This window comes from Chelonoidis abingdonii, chromosome 8, assembly GCF_003597395.2.
Source record: "Chelonoidis abingdonii isolate Lonesome George chromosome 8, CheloAbing_2.0, whole genome shotgun sequence".
NCBI lineage: Eukaryota > Metazoa > Chordata > Testudines > Testudinidae > Chelonoidis > Chelonoidis abingdonii.
The window spans coordinates 25,921,598-25,933,942 of record NC_133776.1 but is presented as its reverse complement, the minus strand read 5'-3'; positions in this window follow the sequence as shown (position 1 = coordinate 25,933,942).

The following is a 12,345-nucleotide window of genomic DNA, read 5'->3' as shown; positions in this document are numbered from 1 at the left end:
TATATTGAAAATTGCATTCTTAAAGCCGCCTGGAAGTGACATACCTCAGAAATGTTCCTTTCAGACAGTAGGTAACAGACGCCTATCTCCCTGTCTGTCCCTTTGTATAATATATATCGTATGCCTCACACAGTATGTGTATATGGATACTGAGCCAGGAGCAGAATGAGAGATTTCAGATCTACAAGAAAGGAAATTTACAAGATGAAACAAACAGCAGGAAGTGGCACGGGCTGAGGGATATGCTGGCTGTCCTTTCTGCAGCCCCCATTGGTCTGGAGCAGCAAACTGCAGCCATTGGGAGCCGCGATCTGCCGAACCTGAGGACGCGGCAGGTAAACAAACCGGCCCAGCCCACTAGGGGCTTTTTCTGAACAAGCAGCGGCCCTAGTTTGAGAACCACACTCTACAAGACACAAAGGGGTCTTGTTAATAAGTCTAGGCTCTAGAATGCATGTTTTATATGTTACCATTTGTTCCAATACGTCTACTTGAAGCTCTATGCTTTGTTAAATACACTTATACTTCTTCTCACTGTATACAAATCTAAGTGCTGTGTGTTAAGTGGAGAAGTGATCTTATGTGAATGTGGCAAGCTGGGATTCATGGCTTCTTTAGAAGCAGCAAACCTGTGAACACTGCAAGTGTCCAGTGGACCAGGGACTGGAGACGCCGGGGGAGATGCTTGGAGGGCTCAAGGGTTGGGCTGTGCCAATCATTAACCTGTAAAGTAACAGCAGGCCTATGAGGCCTAGTGGGGAGGGCTTGCATTGCCCCTGGCTGGTAAAGTGGGGCAGCTGACCCACAGCGTGCACAGACAAGGCTTCCTCATGCTAAGAGCAGCTGGTAGCAAGGTGCCTCATAGCCCTGGTCACCCCTGGGAAGTGTCACACTAGGTATAAAGAGAAAAATGAAGAGAGGAGTCAACAATGACTCCAAAGCTCAGAGCTGTGGGATGGAGGAAGATGAGGCTGTAGAAAGGCAGAGGCCTGGATATGGGAGGGAAGATTAGAAATTTGCTAGAGAAAAGTGAGGGAACAAGGTAAAATGTCCATCTTGCTCTGCTCTTCCAATATGTCAGAGATAACATTTTCAGAAAGAAATCTATGCAAATATTTAAATGTTCATGGTACAATATTTCAGTTGCCATGTAATCCAGAGGGCTAGATCTTCAACTAGTTTAAATGGAGCTATGCCATTTATACTGGCAGAGGATCTACCTTAGAGATGCAACTAGCTGTTTATATTTGAAATGCATCCACCAGTGACTGATATTTAAACACCCAAACATTTTCTATTCAATAGGCATTGGCTATATGACTATGTTCACATTCATTTTTTTTTAACAATAATGCCTAATAATCCCAGATGCATAAAGCTGCCAGAGCATTCCAGTGAATATGGTTCAATATTCTCATCAAGAAAGATCCTAAAGCTCTTTAAAGATTTCAAAGCTTGTTCTCTTAAGCTGAATATAGTGGTGTTCAGAGGAAGCACTGTGCAGATTGGAAAATATGTTTGTGATGGTATCTTTAATTATTAAACTACACAGCCAGTCACTCCACATCTATGTTTAATTTAAACTAAATTAAAAGAAACAAGCTCTACATGTTTTAGAAGAAGATTCAGATTTGTACAATCAATATCTCCGATATATTTTAATACATTCTAACGCATTGAATTACGTTAAGAAAATACTTAGGGCTCAGACATGCATTGGGGATGATGAAGAAGCTGCAGCATTCCAAAGGGAACTTGTGGAAATATGGGATTTTATATCAACAAGAAAGGGAGTGCACCTGCTGATACAATTTTTCAGGGATTACTCAATAATGCCCCCTGCATCCTCCCCACCCTCTTTGTGATGTCTTGTCCCCTATGGGCTGCACAGGGAATTGTGCACAGCTGCCACACAGTGATCCGAGATTCTGTACACTTACCCTCTCTCCTGGTGTACCCGCTGAGCAGCTGGGCACAGGCTGGCCTTTAATTATTAAATCCAAGTGGCCTCAAATTTAGCTAATAAAAAAACGGTGGAGGAAGAGACTTTTTAAAACTTTCCATTAAGAAAATCACAGAGCATGATAGCACTCCCAGGTCACCGAAGAGCATACCAAAATCTGCTGTCTGAAGTGCACGTGTTTCTACCCTGCCAGTAGGCCTCAAGTCAAGTCTTGTAAAAAGAACAATTTATATTTGAGTCTTATTCAGTCCTTGGCTTTTCCATTGACTGCCAACAAGAGTGCCAATCAGTGTCTGTTATGGCAGTGGGTTTTGTGATAGACACCTGTCTACAAGGAATGGACGGTACTCAGACCTTAGGAACTCGTTTGACATAAGGTTCTGAACAGCTGTAGGTGCTACTAGTTGTAGCAGTGACCATATGATCCAAGGTTCTTTATCTAGGCTTTTTTACTCACTATTATAATTCCCTAAGAGTTTACGGTCATTTGAGTCACTGGTCCAAAGTCAGCCATATATAAACCAACTCCATTGATATTACATCTGAATTTGTCATCAAAGTGTATAATGGTTAGCCCCTCAAGTTATACTTTCCATTACTTTTTGGAAGACTGAATGAGACTGATATTTTCCCTTCTGCTTTGTTGTACCCATCAAAAGTTAACTGTTTGCACGGTTTGCCTAGTGGCTGTATTGAATTCATGTACCTTGCCAGCAGACCACTCAGCTGATGTCTTGAATTGATTCTGAAATGATTTTTTACTTAGGGGCCACTGACCCTAAATGTCATCATCCTTAGGTTCACTCTCAAACTCATCAAATTTTACCTCTACTACAACATCTGTGAAATCTTGCATAGTGAAACTTAGAATCATAGAATTGTAGGACTGGAAGGGACCTCGAGAGGTCATCTAGTCCAGCCCCCTGAGTTCATGGCAGAACTAAGTATTATCTGGATCTTCCCTGAGGGAGTATTTGTCTAACCTGCTCTTAAAAATCTCCAGTGATGGAGATTCCACAACCTCCCTAGGCAATTTATTCCAGCGCTTAACTAGAAAGTTTTTCCTAATGTCCAACCTAAACCACCCTGGCTGCAATTTAAGCCCATTGCTTCTTGTCCTATCCTCAGAGGTTAATGGGAACAGTTTACCTCCCTTCTCCTTGTAACAACCTTTTAAGTGATCTTGCATGATACAGGTATCTGCTCTTGATGCCCAGGGGATAGCTGTAGCAGAGTTCTATTTTTCATTTGTGTGTATGTATTTCTGTCTGATTGCTATAATTAATCACGTGTTTCTCACCGCAAGGCTACAATGTGCTCTACATGGGGCTACATCCTGGGATCACTTGGACACTGAAGCTGGTGCAGAATGCAGCTGCCTACTGTTTAAGTGAAACTTTACTCAGAGTACATAAAACCAATACTCTCTATAAGCTGCACTAGCTGCCTGGATGGATCTTAAGATGTTAGCTTTAACCTATAAAGCTCTAAATGGTTTAGGATGCAGCTACCTAAGAGATCATCTTTCTCCCCATACAATACATCCAGAGTTGTGATCTACACAGGCACTCAGCACAGAGCTCCCTTGTGAGGAATGGAAGGAAGCAGCTGGCAGGGTATTCTCCATCAGGCCTTGACTCAGGAACGTGCTTCCCCTGGACCATCTGGAGCCCAGAGTTGTTGCCATTCCATGCATGCTGAAAAGATCATCTGTTCTCTCTTTTAGGTATTTAGGAGGTTGCTTTGACCTTAATCCAGGCAGTCACTAATTGGTCGGTATTGGAGATTGTTGAAGGTTTCTGGTTTACTGATGATTATATTTAACACTGATTGTGATAGTGTGGATGTACCCAGACCTATGGATGGCATCTTCTGTATCTAGAAAGAGAAATAAACCAATATACTAAATAAAACTATGGTCTCTTTGTACCATGAGCTGAATTCTACAGAGCAGTGAGGGAAAGAAAAAAATATAGCTGATAAATTTTAAATGTCTCTAAAAATTAGGTTTTCTATCAATAAAAATGTTACTTGCTAGGCTGAAGAATCATGATATATTTAACCTTAAACTTATCAATGGTACAGCATAAAATATTAGTACTTTGAGCTTCAGGTAAGTGTATTCTTGGAAGGAAATTCCATATTTGTGCAGATAAGAAGGAAATATTGGCATATTACATTCCCCAAGCAATGTTAGAAGTACTGCAGTCCCACAGGTGTCTGGGTTATTATACACAGTGTCGGTGTGCTGGGTCAGAGGTTCATGATACATGTAATTTGGATATCACCACCACATTGTTTGTGTATATGTGTGTGCAGCATACATATATAACCCACTGGATAGTGAGTGTCGGAGGCCCACAGCAGTTTGAATCCTGGATGAGTCCCCTTACATCACAGATGCTATCTTAGCTGAAACAACAAAGACTGAACTAGGGACCTCCAGAGCGAAAAGCATGAACTACTCTAGTTTAAGCTATACAGCCAAGGAATGTTAGGTCTGGCTGTAACAGATTCGCATCCTCTGTGGCACAGAGGGGGTCAGGGAAAGCACACTCACATTTGCTTTAAAATAAAAACATTTCTTTGGTTCTATTTAGCAGCCATTTAAAATATTAAAATAAAATAAACACCACCCTCTTACCTGTATGCATTTATTTGTTTGGATTTTATAAAACACCCATGTCCAGGCTCCAGGTGCCCCTGTCATTAATTAAAATACACTAGAAAAAATCATTAGAAAATCAGACCAGCAACACGTTTCTCACTATTCATAACACTGTCAGTCAGCAAAATAGAGCAGAAACCAAATTACATTTCCTCCCTGCAACTATAGATTTGCAAAGAAACCCTAATCTTAGTCATTTCACCTGTGCTCAAAAAGATAAACTAGGTCACATACCCAGGAGGTGAGGAGTCCCTCAACTCAAGGGGCACTTACAGAGAATGCCCTGACTGCATCCACCTATCTTCTATAGATCAAGATTGCTCCAGCTTGAGTGCTTCCACTGATCCCCCAGCCATGGTACTGTGGCCCAGAGGAGGATGGTTCTCTCAGAAAAGGCTCTGTAGGACAGTCATAATCTTAAACGTCGTCCAGAAGGCAATGGGCAGCCACTGCAGGTCACAGATCACGGATGACCTGTGCTCACATTGAGGTACTCCACTTCAGATGAGCTACTATAATCTTCAATAGCTTCAGCATCTGAACTGTATAGAGCCCACATTACTATAGCCCAGTCTATAGGTGACAAAGGCATGGATTATGGCAGCAAAGAGGATTTTAAAAAGACCGGAGATTTGGTCCCTGATCTTTACCACACCAGAAAGATCATCAAGCGGTGCAGGTTCTATGCCCTACCCAGATTCGAACTCCATATGACAAGGGCAAAGAAGTCAGAGGCATCCAGATAATCTGTGAGTTGCCTCCCCATGACTTTTGGCATACTGTCCAACCAAGATTGGATTTTTTAATACAGGTTAATAGCTGAATAGATTGTCAACATCAAGAGATGGCTTTCTGAGCCCAGGCTGAATGCATGTGTCTTTTAAAGCAGACAGCAACCTGCCCTCCTCAAAGGAGAAATTGACAATCTCTACCAGAAAAGAACTCACTATTTCCCCACAGGCCTTCAACAGCCAGGAAGGAACAATGATTCAAAGTACAGGTTGCGACACAAATGTCTTCCCAGCATGACCAGAGCCTCTGTAAATGACATTGGTAAATCAAGCATAGACGAATTAGCATTGTCCCGTCTCAGTAAGGCCCTGCCTTCATAGATGCAGACAGTTTGATCTGATGCCAGTTGATATTAACTGCAAAGTAAACAGACATTTCTTCATATTGGGAAGACTCGCATCAGCAATCAAGCAGAGACAATCCAGATTAACCAAGGCAATCACCCCATTTGACATAAATCTGCTCAATCAGATTTCAACCAATACTATGCTGACAGAGACAAAGGGTTAACAATCTTATCTAAATTCCCTTCCCTTTGATGAAAAACAGTGTGTGCAACGCATCATGTCCCAGGCTCTCTGTCTTCTCTTCCCCATGAGTCTCAACATTCTGCAGGGCATTCATATCCCCCTTAAAAAAAGAGTGGTGCTGTGTATTTTTGTCTTATATTCCTTTAACAACATGTTAGTGTTACAATTAAATAGGTAGGGCCAGATATTTGGGACTAGGGCTGCTATTTACTTATATTTGTGTAGTATGTAGCCTAATTTGGGGCCCAACCTGGTGGAAGCCTCCATGTGTTATCACAACATGTGTTAAACAAGGAACAACAATATGGAGGGGGAGGAAGAATTATTTTACAGTGCCCTCAAGTGTACTAGCCATTTATTGGCCACTGGAGTCACTATGGGTTTAAACTAAAGTCTCTTAGATCAGAATCTGTCTTGAAATTAATAAGGAATTAAAATAAAATAAGACAGACCAATGCCCACTAGACAAACTATAACATATTAGACATGCTCTTTAGGAGGCTGAATACTGGGTTTCTTCTTCACAGATGTGTCTAATGCTTGGGAAAAAGCACTTCCAGGGTAACAGTTCTGTTGGGGCTTAATGCATGCTTTATGTTTTGCAAGTCTGGGTGATGTTCAAACACTACATACTGTGACAAAGTTCCTCCTCTGTTCTGTTGGGTCCTGCACTTTTTGGCAGATTTGCTCACCTCAGTGATCTTCCCCACAGTCTGGATCAACCCCTTCTATGTCTGATCAGGAGTTGGGAGGTTTGGGGGGAACCCGGACCCACCCTCTACTCCAGGTTCCAGCCCTGGGCCCTGTGGATTGCAGCTATCTATAGTGTCTCTTGTAACAGCTGCATGACAGCTACAACTCCCTGGGCTACTTCCCCATGGCCTCCTCCAAACACCTTCTTTATCCTCACTACAGGACCTTCCTCCTGGTGTCTGATAACTCTTGTTCTCCTTATTCCTCTAGCAGTATATTCTCTCATTCTCAGCTCCTTGCCTTCTTGCTCCTAGCTCCTCATACACGCTCTTTCTCCTCTGGCTCCTCCCTGCCTGACTGGAGTGAGCTCCTTTTTAAACCCAGGTGCCCTGATTAGCCTGCCTTGATTGGCTCCAGGTGTTCTGATTACTCTAGTGCAGCCCCTGCTCTGGTCACTCAGGGAACAGAAAACTACTCATCCAGTGACCAGTATATTTGCCCTCTACCAGACTCCTGTACCCCACTGGTCTGGGTCTGTCACAATACCCACAAAAGTCATATTGAGAACCAGCTCATAATGCAATGACCTGATTCTGACTGAGCACTACCTCAAGGTTGTTAGCAGCCCCCTTGCCTCTTGTGCTTGGAATGGTTTGAAATGGTCCGGTGCCTCAGCCTAGAGCGACAGACTTCAGGTCATTGCAGAACAGCTTACAGCATCTGTGTTTAATAACAACCATTTTACATAGTTTAACATGTAAAACAAAAACACAATACAAGAGAGTAAAATAGCATAGGCCAGTATCAATGTCAGATAGGCTATAATGGGAATTCTCAGTGGGAAAAGTGTTTTGTTTACAGGCATAAAAATGGCTATCCAAGCTAATTAGTTAAAATATTTGCATAACATTTATAATCTTAACTAGTAAAAAATTGTCACAATTCAAAATGCAATTATTTTATTAACTCCCATTGACTTCTGTGGGAACAGAACTAGACCTTTAAAGTAACTTCCAGCAAATAAGAACTGTTATATACACTGTATCTACTCTGTTACACCCTGACATGCAGCAATGAAAACTGTGCCAGTATAGTTGTCCCTGGGCTCATAGTCTTCTCATAGGAACCAGGAACCCTAAATCACACTCCCTTGTGCTGACCTCTGCATCTCATACACATGCTGACAGGTACTGTTTTCATGTATTATTTTGTTTACATCACCAGTAGGACGCATCCCTGTGCTGAGAGTATTGAAAAGACAGGAAAAACTGGCAGGTAATCTCAATGGTGGAGGACTATGCATTAGGAGAGCCTGAGATACAAAGCTAGCATCTGAGGGAACTCTAGTCTCTAATACAACGTTGCACTGCAAGGAAGAGCTTGCAGGTAGAGGCAGGGGAAGTGAGTAGGGAGAAAAGAAAGGGAAACCAAAGATATTTTTCACTTCTCCATGCCTTCCAAAAGAAAAGAAATGAATTTCTGTGAAGGATTCAGGCCTCAAAAGTTAGCTTGAAAGATTAGTTTACACAAAACCTCAGCACAAACTCTGGGTCTATTGGATGCCAAGTGTTTCCCACCAGGTGCTGAACCCTGCTCAACTCCCAGTCAGCATCTGGGAATAGGAGGCTCTCAGCATTGTGCAGGAAGCACTGGGCATCTCACAGGATTGGGTCAGGCATAGCAAAGCTTCTGCATCTGTAAGAATCTCTCTCCCCGACTCACTTCTGCCCCTTATTTCTTGCTTCCAACCACTCCAATGGAAAATCGAAGCTGTCTGCTGTTGGGAGTCTGACATCCCTATCAAGGAAACTAGGTGGTGCCTTTGTAGTCTCTTGATTAGGGTTGGCTTTAGGCACAAGCAGAGCAAGCAGATCTTAGGACTCCGTTGTTCTGATGGCTCAACCACCCATGCAAACTCTCCTAACTTAGAATCCAGGCCTACCTCCCTCTCCTACAATGGTAGGAAATAATTCATTTCCAGACATTCTTGACTGCCACTAGCACCCGAGAGGAAGGAACCATGTAAATCACAAAGACTGGCTGTGCTGAAGACTCTGGACAGAGAGAGAAAAAAGGGGAAAGATTTCAGAGGAGGAACCCAACTTGCCAGTTTAGAGATTTCAATTCTCCTGGCATTCACATCCAATCTGGAGGTGTCAGTTGCTAACCAATGCATGTGAGGCCATTTCCAGCTCTGAAGTGCCAGACATTCCACGGTCATACCATAGGGAACCCTCCATACCTACTTGTCATCCCAAAGGGAAACAGCCTGTCATGCTCTGCTGAGAAATAACCCAAGATAAGTGACAGATGAGAATTTGAGCTTTTTGTAACAGCATCAAGTAAATCCCATTTGGTATTAGACTTAAAACTTTAAGATTGATGTAGCAATTGTTCCTGAAATCCTTGCAGCCCATCCCTGCTGTCAATAGCATTCAAACATTCAATTATGCATCATATGACTTCCTCAGTCTTCTTTTGTGGAAATCTGATATACCTTTTGCTACATGAGTTTCAAGTACTTGCAGTGACGAGTAACCAGCTATACAGATATGCATGTCCACATAGCAGCATGAATAACGCTTTGATTAACAGGTCTATTATAAGGCACTGGGCTTTGAAACAGGATACAGATTCTTTCATATCCAGGTCCCTGGCTAGTTCAGGTTGGTAGTGACCAAAAGCTGTTAGAATCTCATGGTTCTAAGTCTGGTCTTTTGTCAACACATGCAATGGATTGGGTTTGTATTTAACTCACCACTGAAGCAGGAGTGGAAAATCTTACACTTTCACCCATCATGTGATTAACCTAATTTCAGTAGTTACTCATTTAAATTGCTCCAGCCAATAAGAAGCACTACCCTGAGAGTGATTAGAAGATAAGAGGAAGAGACAATCACTTCATTTTCTGCAGGACACACTTGCCATAATGCTCAATGAAGTGCTGACAATTGACAGCTTATTGTTTTAGGAGTTTGATGTGAAGTCTTATCAGGAAAAAGGACACCTTGTTCTCTTACAAAGAGGATTTGGAGTTCTTTGATGTGTGCCAGTCTTTGGCTTTGTTTTCTGTACTTTCTGGATTGACTAGACAATATTAACATTATGTTTCACTTCAATATAATTTTACTATTTCTTGGTTTAAGAGCCTAAAATAATAGACCTGTATCTCCACTCCCCAAACTCCTGGAGAAAAAAAATATAGAAAATGATTATGCTGAAAAGATGTGTGTAAGCGTGTGAGATAGAGAGACTATCTGCAGGCAATAAACACTTAGCTAAAGGCTCAGTAGTCAAACCATTCAGTAGAACTACTTGTTGACATTCTTCCCAGTACAGTAGAGTGAGAAAACAATGGCTGCACAGTGTTGTTATTACTTAGCTCCATAAATGTCCCCCCATATATACACATATAATATGCACCTGGAATGGAGGCTCATTGGTGTAAGCTGCCTACAGCCAGCATCCTGCCAGGACCCTTGAATGATCTATTGCAGTCTTAAGAGTGAGAATTCTAATAAATGAGGATTTTAAAGCTGCCCTCCCAGGGTGGAATTCCTTGGAAAGGGCAATGTCAGTATAGATTCACTGTGATCATCTAGCCTGATCTCCTGTATACAACAAGCCATAGTACCTCTCTGAAAGAATTATTTCAGAAATATATCCAATCTTGATTTTAAAATTTCCAGTAAACCACCACAAACCATGGTAAATTCTCTCTTTGAGTAATATCCTTCACTGTTAAAAAATGTATGCCTTATTTCCAGTTTAAATCTATTGAGCTTTAACTTCCAGCAATTGGATCTTGTTATAACCTTTTTCTGCTAGACTGAAAGGCCCATTATCAAATATTTGGTCCCAATGTAGGTACTTATAGACTGTGATCAAGTCACCCTTTAACTTTTTCTTGGTTAAAATAAACAATTGAGCTCCTTGGATCTATCACTAGGAGATATGTTATTCACCCAGGGATGAATTCTCTCTCTAGTGTAACTACTTCCCCACAGGCACAGGAGGATGCAAATTGTACTCCCTCAGACTCCATGTCTGGAGGGTGAATCTTACCAATTAATGAGTGATGTCTCACAAAACTGCATGGAAGAATTATCATCCCCATTCCATGTGGTGAAAATGAGCCATCTTGAGGTTAGAGCAATATGTTTAAACAGGTAAGTGGGAACTACACATACTCAGTACTATGAAAATCTAAAAATCACCGCTTAGGCAGCTAAATGGGGTGGATTTAGGTATCTAAATTTAGGAGTCACTTTCAAAACTTTTGCCACGTGGGACTTGCCCCAGGCCACAGAGTAAGTCAGAGCAAGAACTAAAACACACAAGTACCTGGCTCCTAGGCCCCCTCCTCTAGCTAGTAGACCACACCCAGTCCACACTACCTTTAGTGTCACATCCTTGTTATTTGTTTATAGCTACACTGGGAAGATAATCATTTTTTTCCTTTTTTTGCTTCTTTTTCACAAACTGGTTGGTTTAGCCTGGCAAATGTCTGGCCTGCAGTGGGCCACAGCAGCCTGCATTGATCTATATTCAGAGATCCGGACCCATAACTCAAAGAATGGCTGAAGAGCCCTCGTGGGGAGGCTAGGATTCCCATTTTCCAGTTTGATTTTTTGTCAGTGGCTCGTCTACTTGTTCTTGTTTTTGTAATAAAGTATGTCATTTGTGTGATATAAGAGGCACAGAAAGAGATATGATGAAAGGCACTGAGTCTTAGGACAAAGAAAACCTCAAGACTGGAGCAATGTGTCCATGGAACCTACCTGCTCAACCATTCCCTGCTTTCTTAGGTTCACTTTTGGACCACACTCGTCTGCCCACACTCGTCTACTACAGGTGGCCCAGAGGCTCAGCTGCTTGGGATATAAAAGGCCCAGATTAAACCAAAACTCCCTCTCTGCATTTTTCTGCTTTAGATTTTTTGTTCAACTAACAGAACACAAAGCAAACTCTGTGGCCACATTCTCTTCATACATTCCCTGTAAACTGCACAAACAGTATACAACTCAACAAAACAATTTAAATGGGACAGCTGTTTTTCCTCCAGAGCTCGCTGGCCTGGCTTCTACATAGCAAACATCCCATATCTGCCCCATAAAGTCAGGCCATTCTCTTTTCACCACTTTTAAGGGTCTGAGCTCAGCTAGGCTCAGATGCCCCTGATTGCTTCAGCTCTGGGAGGCACAGCCAGCTGGAACTCTGGAGGCCCTGCTGCAATGAAACCTAGCAAACTCCACACCACTATCTGGCTCAGTGATCTCTGCTCCTAGGGCCACCAAGTAGCACCCCAATGGCCTGCACATCCCACCACACCTGCACTCCCTGGTGTCACCTACCTCTTCTTTCAAACTGTGAAATAGTGAAATGTTTGTGTATATAAAGTTAATCTGTGTTCTGCATTTAAATGTTAGAAAGTCTGCTAATTCAAAGAACTGGTGAACAGTATATTCCTTCTTACTCGTGGGCAACAGTCAGCAGTGAATGAGCACTTTTAAACAACAATGAAGTTATTTCACGCAGACCAAATCAGGATCTTCCATTGTACATCTTCCTACATCTGCTACTGTACACAGTACAGTAATATCCGATTGAAATTTTTTCCTAGTTCTACATAAAATGCAAGTCTGTTACCTATCAGACTACTTCACCATACTTTGATTTAAACTAATCTGTGTATTCTG